Here is a 19,769-nt window from a genome sequence, read left to right on the forward strand (position 1 = left end):
GTCACTCATGACAATGAATACACGTACACTAAGCCATTTCCAGGAAGGAATCACTAATATTATAACCTAAAAAAATGAGATTAGGTACTTTTCACTTAAAGTCTCTTTCAAGCACACCTTTGTCTTTCTCCTACATTGAATTCATTGGCTCTCATTTGTATTTTCTTTGTATGTCTACTGCATACAGATACGGGCAGGATGTCCCCGTTGTTCCAGTTAGGTATCTAGATAAATTCACCATTCGTCGATTTTCAACCTCACGGTGAAAAAATCTGATGACATGAAAAAGTCATCCACATGATACAAGAGACCAAAAGTTAATGAGAAATAATATTAAAAATGTAACTTTAATAAGACATTAGTGATCATCATCTTCCTTTAGTTTTTCTCCTAGGAACTTCCTAAGGTGGTTACTCCAATGAAGCTGTGGTGTATTTACTGAAAGAACGTGGTGCTAATCATCCTGGCACGGGCCAGAGAAGCCATCAAAGACAGTGCTGTGAGACACAAGGATCTCTGGCTCACACAAAGTCGTGGCTCAGTGACTATGGCTTTGTAAGCACCATGCAGTCCTGTTTGAAGTCCTGTAGGTGGCTTGAAGCAGAGTACATAGGCATGCCTTGTAGACATCCTCAGTCATTTCACCATTCTTTCGATATTTTAGGGAATTAAATAATAGTATAATGTGATGTTAATCTGCACATGGCAGATGATAGAAGAAATTTTGTCATGTTTTCAAAGAAATAAAAAATGTGTTGTGTTTTGAAATCTCTTTAACTATTTTTCTTATAAAACTCCCGACTTAGTTACCAAGTCAACTGTCTCAGATGTGATTTCTCAGTCCTTGCTAATCTGTTTATGAATTCTTTTGCCATTTTTTAATCTTATGATTCATGTCTGTCCTTAAGTGTCTGTTTGTCTTTATGTCTCTGTATGTTATGTTTATTTGAGCTGTTTTATGTAAAGTAAAACAAGAACTTCCTGTATCTTATAGCATAAGAGACAATCAGTTTTCATATTCCCACCTCTGATTACAAGAAACCCACATTCACAGAGCAATGGCTAAAACTCTGGCTTTCTGCTGTTCCTTGTCATAGGACCTATCCAAGTCTCACATGGCCTGCACCTTGGAGAGGAAACCTACTATGTGTTAGGGTCTAGTCATTAGCTGTGTAGGTTAAGAAACTCATTAAATAAATCTTGTTTCTTAACAAAAACACTATGGTCTATGCATTATAACAACGTAAATTGATCATATTATAATTTTCAATTAGTAATATGGCATCAAATCAAAGAGAATTTATGGTATGAACATATCAAATATAGTATTTAAAATTATAGCAAAGAGACTTCCAAGACTTCAATGAGTGTGGTATATAGAAAGAGCAATAGATTAGAAATAAGGAGGCCTGACCCTCTTATCTCGGTTCTGCAGGTATTATCTATGCATATTTGAGATTAATCATTTAAATTTTCTGGGCTTCAGCAAGAAAGGAGAAAGAAGTAGAGGGCACACTCATTCCTTTTCATAATATGATCTAAAATTTTCATGCATCATTTCTGCCCAGGTACCTTCGGCCAGAGCTTAGACAGTTGTCAAGCAGTAGGAAAGGCGGCTGGAATGTGTAGTCTTTAGCTGAAACTTGCAGGATTCTATGACTAAAAGGACTATTGAAGGACGGCTAGCAGTCTTTGGCATTGTTCCCGTTCATCAGGAAAGCAAATGCTCTCCCAGACCCCTCGTCCCCTGCCCCACCCCAGCATCTTTCTTCTTAGGCCAGAATTGGGTCATATGTTTACCCCTAGGTGCAAGGACACAGGGGAAGCAGGAAACAGGATTGACATGATTGGTTTTGACGAAAGTTCTGCAAACTTTCTTGGTTCACAGCCCCCTTGGGTTCTCAGTAATTTTTTTCAGGGGGCCCAAAGAAATACATAAAAGTTCCACTTACAACTTAATAGCCATTTGTAACATAACACGTAAATTGAAAGAAAAGTAAGACTTTTTTCATTCTTAGATAACTACAGTTACTGTACACATACACACGCACACATACACACACACCTGTTGGGCACTCTACAACTTTTCGTACCTTAGAATCATATTGGACAGTGCCATCCTCATTTCTTGCCATATAGTACTTGCTTTTTATCACAACCACCACTGGAAACCCAGTCTTGCAATGATATGACAGGCTAAAGGAATGTAGCATGATCTAATGTGGAAACTGTGAATCACCTTAAGCGCTAGTACTTTATATGCTGTCTGACAGATGTTGAATCCTACTGCTCTATTTCCCTTGAAAATTTGAAATATGCCGTGGCCTCCCAGCGAGTTTACTTTGGCATCCTTGGGGACTGGGTGTACAGTTTGGGAACCATACGCTTAGATTAATCATCGTTCATTATCTGGGGCTGGACATATCACATCCCGCACCAGAATTTGTCTTCTTTTAAAGGGTAGGAAGGGAGAATGGAAATTATTTAAGAAATGAACAATTTCTACCTCAGTCTGTCCCAAATAGACTACCTGCTCTTTGAGAACAGAGGCTGCATCTGTTTTTATATACTGTTTTATGTGTAGCACCATTCTGGGTAGGAGGAGCTCAGTACATATTTATTGAATGAATGAAGAAATGAAGACTATATGGTTAACGATATATCATTAATTGTATTAACCATAGAATACTAGATTAAAGGAAATCTGGTGCCTGTACAAGCTTCTGTATGAATCCAAGGGCCTGAACTATGCCTTCCTCATTTCTGACTGCCCAGTGCCTAGTTATTGTTTGGCATATTGTACATGATAGAAAAGTGTTGCTTGGATGAATGAAGTAGATGTCTCAGTGAGAGCTAGTTCTGTTTCCAAACACCATTACACAGGAGTTTCATTACACTGTTAATGAAAATGCTTATTAGTAAGCTCTCACTATAAATGCCCGTGCTGACTGCTAAGAAACAAAAATAACCATTCCTTTTTATCACTATGGACCTAAGGTTTTCTTTTGTTACCACAGTCACCACTAAAAAAAACTGACAAAAAGAGAAAAGCAGAACTGTTATGAGATATGAGAAGGCCTTTTTCTGTAATGGTTTACATTGTCAACAAGCTAAACTATTTCACAATTCAGGATTATTACATAAAGCCTAGAAAAATGACTATTTTTAAAACAGCCACCAAACTTCATAAGTATGGTAGACATTTAAGCAAATGTGTTTTTTTCTCCTATTTCTTGTTCCATAGCTCCCAGATTTATTTCGATGGTTTTGCAACATGGGAAGCCATTCAAGCTCTTTGCCCTTGGTTTTCCTGACTGGAAGGTGTGTAGCTCTGTTATACTCCATAGAAGAGTGTGTTTGTGCTAGCCTGTTAGAGCTGTCTAGATCTAAAAATTACCTGTGATTGTTTGATTATTCTAGTAATATATAGAGAAAGTTATGTATGTGTCTGTCTCCATCGTTAAATCAAAAGTATTTTGAAGGTAGGTAAGGACTGTCCTTTTTATTTTATTTTTGATTCCCCAGAGCATTGCACAGGGCCTGGTACAGAGTAAGTACCCAATTCATATTTGTCCAGTTAGTAAACTATTTCTTATCAAGATTTTCCCAGAAGTATTAAGCATAGTGTTTTGTTCATAATAAATACTCAATGTCAGCTGGGCATGGTGGCTGAGGCAGGAGGATCACTTGAGATCAGGAGTTGGAGCCCAGGCTGAGCAACATAACGAGACTCTGTTTCTACAAAAAATAGAAAGATTAGCAGGGAGTAGTGGTGCATGCCTATAGTCCCAGCTACTGCGGAGGCTGAGGCAGGAGGATCTCTTGAGCCCACGAGTTTGAGGTTGCAATGAGCTATAATGATGCCACTGCACTCCAGTCTGGGCAACAGAGCAAAACCTTGTCTAAATCAATCAATCAATAAATACATACGTACATACTCAATATGTTTTTATTTTGTGAGAATCCAAATTATCTTACTTTACTTCCTTCAGTATTTCTGAAAACTAAAAGAAATCAGGATTTATTTTCCCTTTTTTGTAAGTTAAAAAATATAATTAGCTTTAATTATGAATACCAAATCTTGAATTTGTACTATAAAAGGAATAAATTTAGTTAAAATATTTTAAAAACATTCTTTCTTTTATTGAAGAATATTAGAATTTTTAAAATATATTTTTCTACCAGTTTAATAAGAGCTTTCACTGAACATTTGCAGATTAAGGTCAATGTACAGCAGCTAGGCTGATATTGCAGTTTTATGTTCCTACCTTTTATTTTTTAAATGCATTTTTATTTATTTTTTTCTAACCATAAAAGTGATACATGCTCAGTGTAAGTAATGAAATAATTAAAAAACTATTTAACAGAAATACCAGAGATAACTTCTGTTAATAATTCAGAGTATATTCCTGTAGTTTTTTCTAAAGATTTATTCACACATAATAATATTGTCAAAATTTTTGGTGCAATCATTAAAATGAAATCATACTGCACATACCATTTTGCAATTTCCTTTTTCTCACTTAATAATGTATTTAAACTTTTAAGTGCAAAAGATTTTTTAAGACTAGCAAATATAAATCTACTTTATTCTGTTTTGCTAGATCCTACTTTTAGATGTTTATGGTACCGTATACTCTTATTTTGAATTACTTATCATACTTGTAATTTAAAGTATTTGTATAATTGTAGGTTTCATGCCTATATCCCTAAATAGATTATAAATTCCATGCTAACACTCATTGCCTGAAACAGATACACACAACAGCAACAGATACTATGACTGAGTAAATGGTGGTCTTTCATTCCAGGATTTTCTTTGCAAAGCCTGCACTCCTTTCACAATTTCATACTGCCTCCTCCTAGTAGTTCCTTTATATGCCATGGGAATTTTCATTATTTGTTACTTGTGGTTACATTATTTTTAGTTTTATTTAGTATGTTTAGGTCAATGTGAAGATAGAGAAATAAGTAATTTAGACACTCAGAAGTATAGAAATAATAATTATATACATATATACCTTGGAGATACTGTGAGTTTGGTTCCAGACTACCACAATAAATCAAATATCACAACAAAACAAGTCACATACATTGTTTGGTCTGTCAGTGCGTATAAAAGTTATGTTTACACTGTAGTCTATTAAATGTGCAATAGCATTATGTCTTAAAAAAAGTACATACCTTAATTTGAAAAATACTTTATTGCTAAAAGTTGCTAATGATCATCTGAGCCTTCACCAAATCAATCTTTTTGCTAGTGGAGGGTCTTGCCTCCGTATTGATGGCTATTGGGATCAGGGTAGCTACCATCGTAACTAATGATGAAAAACTAGAAGCATTCCCACTAAGATCAAAAACAATGCAAAGATGTCCCCTTTCATTACTCCTTTTCAACATCATACCAGAAGTCCTAGCTAATACAGTAAGACAAGAAAATAAAATAAAAAGTATACAGATTGAAAAAGAAGAAATAAAATTCTCTTCCTTCTCCTGGTCCCTTAAGATTTGTTTTTCTCACATGCAAAATGTATCCATTCCATCCCAGTATCTCCAAAAGTCTTAATTAATTCCAGCATTAACTTTAAATGTAAATCAAAAGTCTCATCTAAATATCTAAATCAGGTATGGTTGACACTTGAGCTACAATTTATCCTGAGGTAAAATGTTCTCCACCTGTGTGAACCTATGAAACCAAACATGTTATGTGCATTATATACACAATTTATCCTGAGGTAAAATGTTCTCCACCTGTGTGAACCTATGAAACCAAACATGTTATGTGCATTATATACAATGGTGGGACAGGCATAGGGTGGACATTCCCATTCTAAAAGGGACAAATAGGAAAGAAGAAAAGAGTGACACGTCTTAGTAAGTGCACAACCTAATGGGCCAAACACCCAGTCTCAGGTATTCTTTTATAGCAACACAAAATAGACTAAGAAAATCCCCAGTGGAATAATGTTGAGAGGTCGGACCCGAAAGAGGTGATTAGGTCACTAGAGCTCTGCCCTCATGAAGCAATGAATGCCATTATCACAGGAGTGAATTCTTGAAAAAAGAATGAATTTGGCCACCTCCTTCTCTTTCATGTGTGCTCTTTTGCATTTCCACCATTCTGCAGTGGGATGATACAGGAAGAAGGCCCTCACCAGGTTTGGTCCATTGATCTTGGACTTCTCTAAGAAGGGTCTCAGATTTGTGGCCCTTTGCAATGGACACGGCATTTCCAGCTTGCAGCCAGGCACGGCCAATAGCATGTAAGTGGAAATATTTTGTAGCAGTTTTCATGAACCTTCTTCAGGAGAGAGCAAGGTATGTTCCCCCTCTCTCTTGTCTTCTGACCCTTTCCCTGTTCTGCTCCTTTGGAATGTGATGCTGCCATCTTGGGACCGTGTGGTTGAAGCCTTCTAGGACAGAGCATCAAGATGAATGGAGTCTGGGCTCCTACAACACAGAGCACCAGGCCAGCCGTGGACCACTCCCTAGGCATCTCTGTGTGGCAAACAATAGCTTAAACAAGGCTTTTTCTTATTTGCTGCCAAACCTAACCTTCTCTAACACAGATATTGAATCAGAAATGCTTAAGAAAGTCTCTATAAGCACATTGCTTGCCACAAATAACTAGCCCCTACCAAGGATATTGTACGAAAGAAACCATATATGCTATTATGCCCTATCTATAGGTAAAGAAAACAAGGGCCAGAGAAGTTTCAATTGAGATTTTATGTCAATGCTCTCCATAAGAGACTGCATTTACACACTGACGAGTAATGTTATTAATAGAACACAGAGTCAATGACAGCCTGCTTTTGTATACAGCTCTGTATTTGTTTCAAGATATTAATTTCCTCTAGTTCCTCACAATCACTCTTAAAGTAGGTTCATAACTGACAAAATTGAGGCCCAGAAAGAGGCATCTGCACAGGGTAACAAAACTAGACAGTGGACTAGTTCCCTGGTTTCTATTAACAGTTATTTGTGCTTTGTATCATATTCTTCACCAATCTTTTAAAGCCTCATCTATCGTAAAGTATAGTATCTAATTTTTCATGCATCAAGTTTGATAAATAATTTTTCCCATCCCCACTGTAGACTTACAGGATGTCCTTTTCACACTCACATTTGCACAATTGAGAGAAGAATAAGAAAGTTTTATTGTTTATTCAATAAGGTCAATAAGGTGGTGTTTCTTTCTGCTTCCGGGAAGGAGGAGATTTTGGAAGGAAGAGTAGACAAAGAATAAATCTGATTTAAAACACGCTGAGTTCAAGGAAACAATCATTTTAATTGTTACCTATGCTACTGACATTGGATAATAATGTAGCATATCCAAACCTCAAAAAATCAAGCAGTCCATTCATTGACTAAAATAATAAAGCCTGACTGAAGGCTAATTTGAGTGTCCAAGCTAGTTCAAGCTGAAATTTTTAGTGTGAAGTTTCCTCTTGAGTTCATGCTCCAATGCACTCAAATTTCCATGTTATTCAGTTTCCTGAGGAACCCAAATATGAACAACCTTAATAAACAATGTGTTCCTCCATTTCCTATATGAGTGTTTTAGATGATTGCTCTATATTGCTTTTGCTGTAGCCTTAGATCATCAAAAGGATAATTTGTATATAAAGGAACTGACTTTGACCTCTCCTTCAACCCACTTTTAAATGAAACCATTTGGGGAGAGTCTCTGATAGTTTCTCTTTTAATTTGTCTGCTTTCTTATTGTGTATTTTATTCCTTTTTGCTTGTGTGGCAAAGGGACTGAATGCTGATGACCGAAAGTTTGGATATCTTCCAAGCATTTATTTTGGGACAAGTTCTCAGTCTCTTGGCACTCACACCTGCCTACCACCCCCATCCCGCCCTCTCCTCTCCACAGTATGACTGGCATACACCCACTCTTTCTCCCCCGTGTAGTGGGAAGGGTGGGAATTCTTTCGGTAATCTCTGTAAATTTAAGTGTTTATAGAAATTTCTGGGTAGACATAGATAAGGCCTAGGGAATTTATTAGGGATAATAAAATTTGTTGCTTTACTATTTTTTAAAATGAAACATTCTTAAACTACTTCCTTGCTCTTCTATCATTAAATTTGCTCCTATCTTGAAATTTTCTCTAATCAATCTTATGCAACTTGCTTCCCCTTTGATAGCATGAAGTATTTTACTTAAATGAGTTTTCCTGGTATAAACATTTGCCTTTTAGGGCATTGGGAGATGTAGCCCACTGTGGTACCAAATTCTTTCTCTGCATCCCACTATTCATTTGGGTGTCCAGATTCCCAGTGTTTTCACTTTCATATTTCTGTGCCATGATAACCTGAGCATGGTGAAGCTTTAAAATGCAAATTAGAGGTGCTGAATGTTACTAGATAACCTTTTACCAATCAGTGATCTCTTCATTTCTTATTGGTAAAACGTAGGTATAAGAACTAGAAATCAACTGATCTATACTTTTGTTTGGACTAGTGTAGCTAAAGGCAAAGAAAGAGTGCTGGGTGATTAATGCATAAAAGAATTGCAAAGGAAGGGATTCTTATCATTTAATTGGCTTGGATTAAAGAAAAAGAAGTGTTTTCAGACATTACAACATAATTAGCTTAAAAAGACCTTCCTGTTGTGTAGTGTAAGATATTTTTTCAAAATGTACTTAATAGTAAAATAATGATAGTAATTTTTCAGCAGTTCTAACATCAGGTTTCAGTCTGAAATGTCAATTCTTGGAGCGCTCATGACCGAAGAATGATCAGACACGCCGAAGTAAGGCAAGCATGAAAATGAGGCTTATTGAGGAGAGAAAGACAGGATTATTGAGCAGGAGCAAGATCCAGGTCTGCAGAGCATGATACATATGCCACAGATGACTACCGGACCCATTGTCGCAGCAAACGGCAAGCAAAAGGAAGGGCGGAAAAAAAGGGTGGGGTTACGGTCTGCATCTTGTTTTATAGTGCCCAGATTGGGACCTCCCTCATGGTTCTGAGGTCACCATGGAACCACTTTGATTGGACAGTTGGGAATTGCATGACTTGAGTCTCACTACACATGCAGGTTGTTCTAGGTTAATTTCCAGACTATCATACCTATGCTGCTTGCCCTGTGGGCTAGCAAGTCCTCTGCATTCTTTTGCAGCTGGTGCGCTGAGTTACTTTGTCTGATTTATAGGGTATTCCCTCCCCCAGGTATGGCAGTCACTTGGGAGAGGATTAGGGAGAAGCAGGACCAAGAGAGGGGCCTGGAGCCCACCGTTGTCTTTCTTCCCGGGTGGGGCAATTGCACCAAGGCAACAGCACCCACTTTCCTCCCTAGGAGACCCGGAGTCCCTTGCTATCTACCTAACACTAGGAGCATAGGTAAAATAATATTATGTATATTTTTTAAAAAAAGTAAAGTTCCCTCTGACAACTCAAGATAAGTGATTGAGGCAAAGATCTCAATCAATGGACATTTACTAAGCTAAAGTTTGAGGATACAGCTGGGAAAAACACAAGCCACAGACAAATCTGTGACGGTTTTTTTGAAGCAGGATTTAGGAACTCAGTTTTTAAAGGGGATAGAGCATACAGAAAGAAAAATAAGAGAGGAGGGGAGTGGGCAGTGAGACAAATGGTTACATTTTTGTAAGGGCCAGGAAATCTATAGTTTACATAAGATAAGGTGAACATTAGAAGAGAAAAAGGGAGTGAAGGAAGAAGCATCAATTGTGTAGATGTCCCTGGGTAGGTGAGAATGTTTAATCTTGTCTCTCTTCTGCGCCTGGGAAAATAAACTTGTAACCAACATTAATAGTGTGTAATTAAACAGACTATAGTTTTAGGAGTTAGACTTAATCTGCAGACCTGAAGTGACAATTTGCATGTCCTTTCTTCTGGAAGGCCAGCAAGGAATTTGCTTATGAATGATCTGTGGGAGCAGTCTTTCCTAACAGCCTGGGGCCTTTTACCTTTTTGTGGGGATCTGGCTGGTGCATAATGCTAGTAGCAGCTTTTTATTTGGATGGGGCTATTGCATGACTCAACCTCCGGGTTTGACCTTCCCTTTTGCATAAGGAGTTGGGGGGTGGAGTTCTGAGATTTTTATTTTCCTTTACACCTCTTTTATGACTCCTTCTTTTACTCCCTTATGTAGGTCCAATTTCAGTTCCTCTTTAGGCATAAAAACTCCTGCAGTTATTTCATATTCCAGCAGTTTCCAACTTCTCAGAACTGTTATTTCTCTTATATATCTTATGACACACATTCTAATACTTCTTTATATACAGTGTTGCTGTTATTATTCTCTTAGTGTTCTTAAATGCACTCCATCTTCTAAACTGAATTTTAATTTGCTGGGGAAGAAGGACTGTATAGTCTCATTTACTCTGAAAGTCTTATCTACTAACAGAATAAATCTTTATAAATTATTCAAGACTTAACTTGTTCTGTAGTTCTTTTGCTGTGGAATAAATAAACAGAATGGCAGTGTCAATTCATATTAATCTATTTAAGTAAACAAGAAACAGTTGATTCTAATCAGTTTCTGAAAATTATATACTATTTCCTTCAGAAAAGAACTTTGTCCTGATACATGGAACATTGAATGTAATCCACTATAGTATCAAAGCATAAGAATCTTTGAGTTAAGGCAAAAGACACAATAACTAAAGTTTTGCAATCAAGATATTTTACATTTTACAATGTTCTACATTTTTCAAAAATGTTTTTATGTGTCTTTTGGAAATAGGCACAAAACATACTTTAATGTTATAACATCTTTTAATAATGAATATTAGGTTTTACTTGGAATTCTTTGATAGACAATATAGAATGGTGGAAATATTAGAATCAGAGTATCTGGTTTGAATCTTGGTCCCACCACTTACAACCTGTGTGACCTTTGTCAAGTTACTTAACCTCTCTGTGTCTCATTTTCCTAATCTGTAAATAGAAGTGATTATAATAATTGGTTGTGATACATTGATTAATACATATAACACACTTAGAATTGTACTCGGAACTTAATTAGCACTGAATAAATGTCTGCTTTTATTATCATTTGGGAGAAATTTCAGTGAATTATGATTTCTAGTTGAATTAAAACATTACCTCAAATTTTATATAAAAATAGATCAACTGTGGTTGATAAAATAGTTTATTTCTCTAACTACAATGCAAGAAACATAAGTATAACCATAGTGTTATAAACTTCTCTATAAATTCTCCTTCACCATGCACATAGCATAATATATTATTACATACTCAATATATGCCTGCTATTGCTGATTTAGTATACAATTTTATTGGAATGTGTTCAAGTTTGGTCTCTTTTCTTTAAATTTGTTTTGTTTGCTCAGGTGTCCTGGGAAAGCTTTTTCTTTTAGTCAATTGAATCACACACACAAAAGTAAAAAAATGTATATATATATATATCATTAAAAATAATATTTTGTAAAAAGTATAAAATCTCTCCAATGCTACCTAATTCCTCCTATAAGTATCCCTATTGTTACATCCTACAAAGGTTTTTTACATGCCATATAAGCATATTTACATGTCCATGTACATGCATGCATAGGACTTCTCATAAAATTGGGATTTGCCATGCACAATGGTCTTGTATTGTGTTTTTTTCTCTTAACATTTCACATACATCTTACTTGCTTAATACATGTAGATCTAGCCTTATTCTTTCCTCTTCATTTTTTTTGTAAAAATTCAGAAGCGTGTAAACACATATGTACAATTATATATGTGGTTATATAGTGAACAGTCAAACATACATTACTCAGTTTAAGAGCAACATTGCCAGTATGTCAGAAACCCTATCTATTTTAATGGTTATGATAGTGTTCCAGTTTATGTCTATACCTTCATTCATTTCACATGCACTTATCAATAGATATTTAAGTTGTTTCTAATTTTTTGCAGTTACTAAATAAGTAGTCAGCAATTTCTATTGTACTTTTATATTCTCATGTAACTGTTTATAGGATGGATTCCTAGAAGTGGGATTACTAGGTCACAGAATGTGTACTTTTCAGATTTTAATAGGGAAAGCTAAATTTCCTCCAAAAGTTTGCATAAATTTATACGTCCACCAACAATATAATAGAGTTCATTTCCCCACACTTGATACCAGTGCAACAGTTATTGTTATCAATATTTTTGATTTTTCTAATCTGATTAGAAAAAAATGTCACATGTATTTTAATTTATATTTCTTAGCTGGTGAAGTTTAGCATCATTTCATATGTTTATTATGTATTCGTACTTCTCTGGTGACTTGTCCATTCATACTCCAAACCCACTATACTATTGCTTTATTTGTTTCCTTACTAATTTGCAGGAATTCTTTATAAAGCAGATGTATAAATCCTTTGTCTGTTATGAGTCACCATGATTTTCTTCTGGATATGATTTTAAAGATTTTTATGTATTATTGAATGCATGAAGGCAAAGATACCATGAGGTTCAAGAATGAATATTTAATAAGCTATTTTTTCACACATTTTCTCACAGTATTTTAACCTCTCACAGAAGCATATGGATTACTGAATCTAAAATTGTATTTGTCATTTTGGTTTCCGTTTGCAGATATGCACCTGCATATTAAGTCATTTGCACTTAATTCTTTTCATTCTCATGGACAGAAACTATTAGAACCTTGGGGACCATTTTAGAGGTGTGTATCTAGTTTTCCAAAGAGACAATTTATTGCTATATGAAATGAATCATTATATAGAAGCTAGCTGTTCTTCAGCAAAAGTGCAATTACTTTTTTTACACTGAAATGACTTCTCAAGGTTTCAAACCACTTTTCTTAACAAAGGTTCTTATATGTGCCTCTTATGTATCTCTTGGGATTTTATGTTTATAGTATTTTTTTGTTAAGAAAGAAACTTTTAGGCTGGGCGCAGTGGCTCACACTTGTAATCCTGGCACTCTGGAAGGCCGAGGCGGGCGGATCGTTTGAGCTCAGGAGTTCGAGACCAGCCTGAGCAAGAGCGAGACCCCACCACCACCCCATCTCTACTTTTTCTTTGTATTTTTCTAATACAAAGAAATTAGCTGGACAACTAAAAAAATATATATAAAATTAGCTGGGTATAGTGTCACATGCCTGTAGTCCCAGCTACTCGGGAGGCTGAGGCAGGAGGATCGCTTGAGCCCAGGAGTTTGAGGTTGCTGTGAGCTAGGCTGACGCCATGGCACTCTAGCCAGGGTGACAGAGCAGGACTCTGTCTCAAAAAAAAAAAAGAAAGAAACTTTTTTTGAGATGTGATAGAAAAGATCCTAGGAAAATTGATAATCTATTAATAGTTTGAGCATTTTATATATTACTAATATAAATGAATAATTGCTTTATTTAGAGAGAAAACTATGCTCAATGCATTATTCTTCTAAAAAGATACACATACTTTTGCAAAAGTTATTAAAACCAAAGCCACCGATTTTTTTCTTTTCCTTTCAAATTTATGGGTTAGATACCTCTGAGAAGTAAGCAAAGTGGCTTTTGACAGCCTGTAGACAGAACAAGTATTCTGTCACTTGAATTTTAAAAATTTGATGTTTTCTAATTTGAAATAAAATTTTTTTGGTTTAGTATCTGTAGGAAAAAAAGAATAACATTTTGATAAATAAGAAAATCTCATCTATGCTTTTTTAAGACTTTAATGTGCTTCACAGTATGTAACTTCTTTTTAAATATGTTTAATACAGTTAATGTGTTTTTAATATGTTTAACATGTTAGAAAATAAATACATTCTCTCTATTTTTTTTATCCCATGCTAATTGTATCCTGTTTATTTTTTAGTTCATACGCATGAAGTAACTAAATGCTGGCAAGAGATTTTAGCTGGGCTCAGCGTTTAGGAAACCAAAAGATTTTGAAAGAAGATGGCATTCTTTAGCTTCCAAAATGTTGACTCTGGATTTAGCAGCCATTGAGTAATAATGGACTACCCACTGACTCAAAGGTCAGAATCATAGATTGATTAGAACATAGTGATTATGTGAAGAAAGAAACACTGGGTCACCCCGTGCCAAGTTCGAATTGGATTGTGTTCTGTGACCTACTTTCCTTAATTGGCTTGGTCTCTGCCAAACATGTACCAATATTCTCCGGAGATTATTAACAGTTATTTAAAAGTTGAAGGTTTTAAAGAAGTCATATATTAATGATTCTAACCTTCCCAGCAATACCATTAATGTGGCTAATTTGATAAAATTATGTGATCTAAAGAATATTACAATGTTCAAAAACAAAGACAAGCAATGTTACTGGAAGACTTGATGTAGGCAAATATAAACATCACTGCTACCTATATAGATTATAGGTCATGTTATTTTGTTGATATATATATTTAAATAACAGTTTCATTGAGATATAATTTGCATACATAAAATTCATCCTTTTACCATGTACAATTCTGTGATTTTTAGTATATTCATAGAGTTGTACATGCCATTAGCAGTCACTCCCCAAAGTTGGTTCTTTGGAATAATTGATAAAATTGATAAGCCTTTCACTAAACTGACCAAGAAAAACAAGAAAGAAGACACATACAACAAATGTCAACTTTAAAGCTATAAGAGAATATTATTATATCATTATGAATAATTTTGTCAGTAATTTGAAAATTTAGATGAAATACACAAATTCCTAGGAAAATATGATTTATTAAAGGTAAAAAAAGAGAAAAAAATAGAGAAAAATCTAAATAGCCTCATAACTTTTAAAGAAAAGGAATTCATGTTCAAAATCCTTTCCACAAAGAAAAGGCCAAGTCTAGATAACTTTACCAGTGAATTTTATCAAAGATTTAAGGAAGAGATAACTTTCTCTTATGAGAATCTATTCCAAAACAAACTCTTCCAAAGAATAGAAAGTGAGCAACTTGTTTCATGAGGCCAGCATAACCTTGTCACCAAAATCTGAGGATATTATGAGAAATGAAAATTATGAGAAAGAAAAATTATGACAGAAAACGTGATTATCTCAATAGACATATAAAGGCATTTGATAAAATTTAACATCGTCTTTTGATAAACAAAAAAACTTAGCTAACTAGGAATAGACAGAAACTTCATTAATCTGATAAGGGTCTCTGCAAAGAAACAATTAGCAAATATTATACTCCATGGAGATCTGCCAACAGCTTTGTGTTTGAGATCTGGAGTAAAGCAAGGATGATCTCTGGCACCACTTATTTCAGCCTTGTTCTAAAGACCTGAGCAAGATCAGTAAGGCAGGAAAAAAAACAAACAAACCACAGATTGGAAAGGAATACATAAAATTGTCATTATTTGTGAATATGATCACGCTGAATAAAAATCCAAAAGCATCTACAGATACATTAGTAGATACAGCAAAGCTGAAGACAAGAAGTCCAGTATTAAACAGCTAGCAATCTGAAATCTCTACTTAGGTATTTCAGAGTCATCTCAAACTTAATAAGGGCCCAAACTCTTGATTTTTTTTCCTTCACAAACCTGTCTCTCCTCCATCCCAATGTCCCCATTTCTGTCAGTGGCAACACCATTTATCCAGTCACTCAAGCCAGAATTAAAGGGTGGGACTGCTTCTAGTCTATGTAGTGCCTTCGTACAAATTAGGAAAAGGTACTCCTTCTCGTAAGTGGATGTAGCCCATGCCAGGGGACAGACTTGGTGAGCCAAGTGCCCGCGGCATTTCAGCTCCCACTTGCCCTGCTCAGCTACGCACTCTTTATGCAGTGAACATCCTGCACAACTGTATACGGCAGCCCTGCTTTAAGCTTCACCTTTTCGCCAAACTCAATTAATTCACAAATACTATTAGGACCAAGTCTATCTCCAAAATATATCTTGAAACCACTCTCTTCTCTTCTTCTCTACTCCTGTCACCTCCGTCCAAGCCACTATCATCTCTCACCCTGACTGCTGCACGACACCCTCCTAACTGGTCCCTCTGTTTCCACTCCTGCTCCCCTTCGTCCATTTTCCCCAGAGCAGATGAAGGGATAACGTTAAAACACAAATCCAATAACACCAATCCCCTGCTTCAATTCTTCAGTGGCTTCCTATTCTACTTAGAACAAACTCCAGACTCTTTACTATGAACCACAAGGCCTGCGTGATCGGATTCTGTGTTTCCAGCCTCCTCTGCGCCTCTCGCATCTGCCCGCTCTGCTCTAGCTGCGATGCTCTCACTCCAGTTTAATTAATGCACCAAAGATTTTTCTGCCTCAGGCTTGTATGCATGCCTGGTCCCTTTTCGTGGAACAATAAGAATGATCTTATAGCTACAACTAGTATTTATTTTGTTCGTGCTGTGTGCTATGTACTGTTCTAAGTGTTCTACAAACATTAACACATTGAATCCACACGACGGTTGTAGGGAATGGACAATATTGCTCTCCACATTTTACCGACGAGGAAACAAAGGCACAGAGAGGTTCAATAAGTTGCCCAAAGTGCCCCCAACTTGTAATTGGTGAAACTAGGAGGACCTTCTTCACATGCTGTGTACAGCAGCCTCTCCTCGTCCTCCAGGTCTCACTATATTGGTCCTGTACTCAGGATCTACCTAAGACAGGTCCCGCTGTTAGTCGCCACCTCATCTCCTAGCCTGTGTCCTTCCGAGTGCACACTACAACTTTTATTATTCTTCTCTTTTGTCCCCTGTCTCCGCAGCTAGAATCTAAGCTCCATGAGGACAGGAACTTAATATACAAGTATCAGTATGCTAGCTACTTTAAAATACAAAATGATGAAAAAGAACACCTTTTTAACCTCTATGAGTAGCATGCTACTTTGCACACAATAATCACTCAATAAATGTTTACTAAATTTATAAGAATAATATCCCTTTCCTATTCAGATACTCACCTGCAGAAAAATACATCGTTTACAATTTAAAACAAAACTAAAAAAACACCTATTGAAATTACTCTTCAATCAACTTAACAGATTTTACTAGAAACAACATACCTATGCTTGAATTACTGTAAAATAAACCAGACAGACAGGAAGAAATGTGTCTAGTTCTGAATTAAAGATAAGCTAATAAAATTCTCTTTTCAAGCTGGGCACAGTGACTCCTGCCCCTAATACCAGTACTGTGGGAGGCCCAAGGAGGAGGGTTTCTTGAGGTCAGAAGTTTGAGACCAGCCTGGGCAACATAGTGAGACCCCATTTCTACAAAAAAAAATATACATATTTTAAATGAATAAAATTCTCTTTTCAAAAAAGCTCACTATTGAGATCTTTTCTGATTCTGAGCTACATTCAATAGTTTTAGTAGTAACTCTCAATTAGAGAGTTAGGAGATAGATAGTATTTTCTTGTTGACTGAATGACTTAATCTATCCTGATGTTCAGCCAAGTTTTTTATCAAAAGTGGTAGAAACTAATTGGGTACTTGCAGCAAAGGGAATGTATTGAGAAGATGTCAGGCTCACAGCACCTACAGGAGACTGGGGCATGGGAAGCTTGGGACTAGGCAGGAACCAAAAAGTCACCAGAGCTAAAAAGCACCCCGGCAGTCACCACTTCAGTGCTCATGCCCTGATTAGGGTGCTGCCGCTGTCTTCTTGTCCTTGCTCTGCTCATAAGTAAAAAAAATCCCACGAGAAAGCATCTGATTAACCTAGCTCGGGTCAAGCTGCCCAAGTCTTAATTCTCACATTAAAGACCATACACAGTTAATCCCCACAAAGGAAGTGGGTTACATACCTTTTATATAAGGAGAAACAGACCTATTTTCACCTTTGTTTTTCATTTTTAAATTTTGTTAATGGCATATATTTTACCCAAGCATACAGATCAGAAGATTAAAGGAGACTTTACTCCTCCTCTAGTCAAAACTCTTATTTTGACTTAGGCATTAAGCAAGAAATGAAAGTGTGTATTGTCATTAAAGAGCAAAGTATACCATGAACATGTGTGAAGAAATCATGTGTGAACTGTGAAACAGCCTTGTCAGAATCCAAAGGAAAGCGTGTGTCCACACTCTGCGTTCAAGTCATGACCCAGCCACGTCCTCCTCACATGGTTTGCCATGGCCATGCATTTAATTTTGGACATACTGAGTTTGAGCTCAAGCTCAACATTTCCGAAACTGAATTCATCTCTTTCAGACCTGCTACTTCTCCTATTTTCCCAATCTTGATAAATGTACCACTATGCAATCTAGCCAGCCAACCCAGAAACTCAGGACTCATACGACTATCCTGTATTTCACCCTACACATGCAGTCACATCACCGACTTCTGTCAGTTCTCCCTCCATCTTGCTTTTCAAATGTGCACCTTTCTCTCAATTCCCCTTTGCCAATGTCTTGGATCAAATTCATGACATCTGTATTTCTCACTATCTAACTTATGGTCCAGTTTTGCTTAATTTTGGTAGGTTCCATAGGCTATCAAGTTTAGACCATTGGCTACAAGTCCATCCATATATCCCACCACTTCTTTCCATTTTACCTGAACTACCTGAATTCTGAATGTATCCTGTTTTTTATGCAACTCAGATTTTTAATATGTTTATTTTTAATTAGTTAATTATTCTACCTGCTCTTGTCCTCCTTGTTTGCCTGCTAAACTTCCAGTCTCAGTTTTATCGAATTTTCGTGAAGACCTTCCCATCTCAATCATCATTATCCCAAGCAGACTCAGGAATTTCCTCTGAGCTCCCACAGCGTTTATACATACTTTCCTGGACTGTTTACCTACTCAGAATTTGTTCACATGTCTGTTTTCCTTTTGGACTGGGAGGTCCTTGAGTTCTGGGGCTGTGGCTCATTCACCATTGTGTTTTTTCCACTTACCATTTTCATTTAGTACCTGGTGCACCATATGCAAAGAAACGTGTGGGTTGGACAAATAAATGAAGCACGCATCATTGAATGGAGCACATAAATGAAGATGAGACTGTAGGAAACTCTGGAAACCAAGACGAGAGAGTGCCTGTGTACTCTGACTCTGTCATACCTCTTACTCAAGATGCACCAAAAGTGGAAGAACTTCAGAAAAGCAGCCATCGTTATGTCCCAAGTTCTGGATCTTCTTCTCTCTTACCCTTCCCAATTTTTCTTACCTCACTGCATTTACCTAGAATATAAATCCTGCCTTCTGCTCCCAGGACTTGCCTCAAAGACTTCACAACGGATTTGTTCCATTCAGTTGTGGGCCTCAGTGTTCCTTCTTACGCAGAGTTTATTCTGTTTCTCCCTGCTATTCCAAGTGACTATACCCTGAATCAGACTTGGACCCCTGGACCATGCTTCAGTGTTCCACATTGCTTTGCAGGGGTCACGCCTAAATGTAGGGAGAGATACATTAGGCAGTGCCGAAATGAATATTAATCTAATTTCAAGAAAGAAAGAGAGGGAGGGAGGGAGGAGGAAGGAAGGAAAGAAGGAAGGAAGGATGGATAGGAGGGAAGGAAGGAGGGAGGGAGAGAAAAATAGAGCTACGGGAGAGGGTCCAGAGTACAACCTGGAAAATTTTATCTGAAAACATCTCTTTGTTTTAAGGCCACTTTTCATAGCCTAATGTACATGTATCACATGTGTACACACCAGCATGCATTCTTCCATTCCCTTATTCCTTTTGGCATTTGTTGAGCTCTTTCTGGTCACCAATCACTATGCTAGGCTCTGGAATAAAAAACTTCAGAATAAAGATGTGTTCCCCACTCTTCAGATTGCTCATAATCTAGGAAGGAGAGATAGTTCCATGAATGACAATTACAGATAATAAAATAAATGTGTCCATAGAAATGTACACAGGTCCAATAGTAACAGAGA

General features: G+C 36.6%; 1 long non-coding RNA gene across 3 annotated transcripts in view; it reads left to right on the forward strand.

Annotated features, from left to right (window-relative positions):
• LOC123634956 overlaps nt 1-19,370 on the forward strand; it is a 30,028-nt gene extending 10,658 nt beyond the window's left edge. For 2 of the 3 annotated variants that reach the window (XR_006734017.1, XR_006734018.1), the window contains 3 exons: nt 3,245-3,321; nt 6,128-6,263; nt 18,802-19,370. This is a non-coding gene — a long non-coding RNA (uncharacterized LOC123634956). Of the gene's footprint in view, nt 1-3,244; nt 3,322-6,127; nt 6,264-12,573; nt 12,632-18,801 lie in introns of those variants that run through there. The other variant, XR_006734019.1, reaches the window with a different exon arrangement.
• Nucleotides 19,371-19,769: the final 399 nt, after the last annotated feature.

This window comes from Lemur catta, chromosome 3 (assembly GCF_020740605.2).
Source record: "Lemur catta isolate mLemCat1 chromosome 3, mLemCat1.pri, whole genome shotgun sequence".
NCBI classification, from domain to species: domain Eukaryota; kingdom Metazoa; phylum Chordata; class Mammalia; order Primates; family Lemuridae; genus Lemur; species Lemur catta.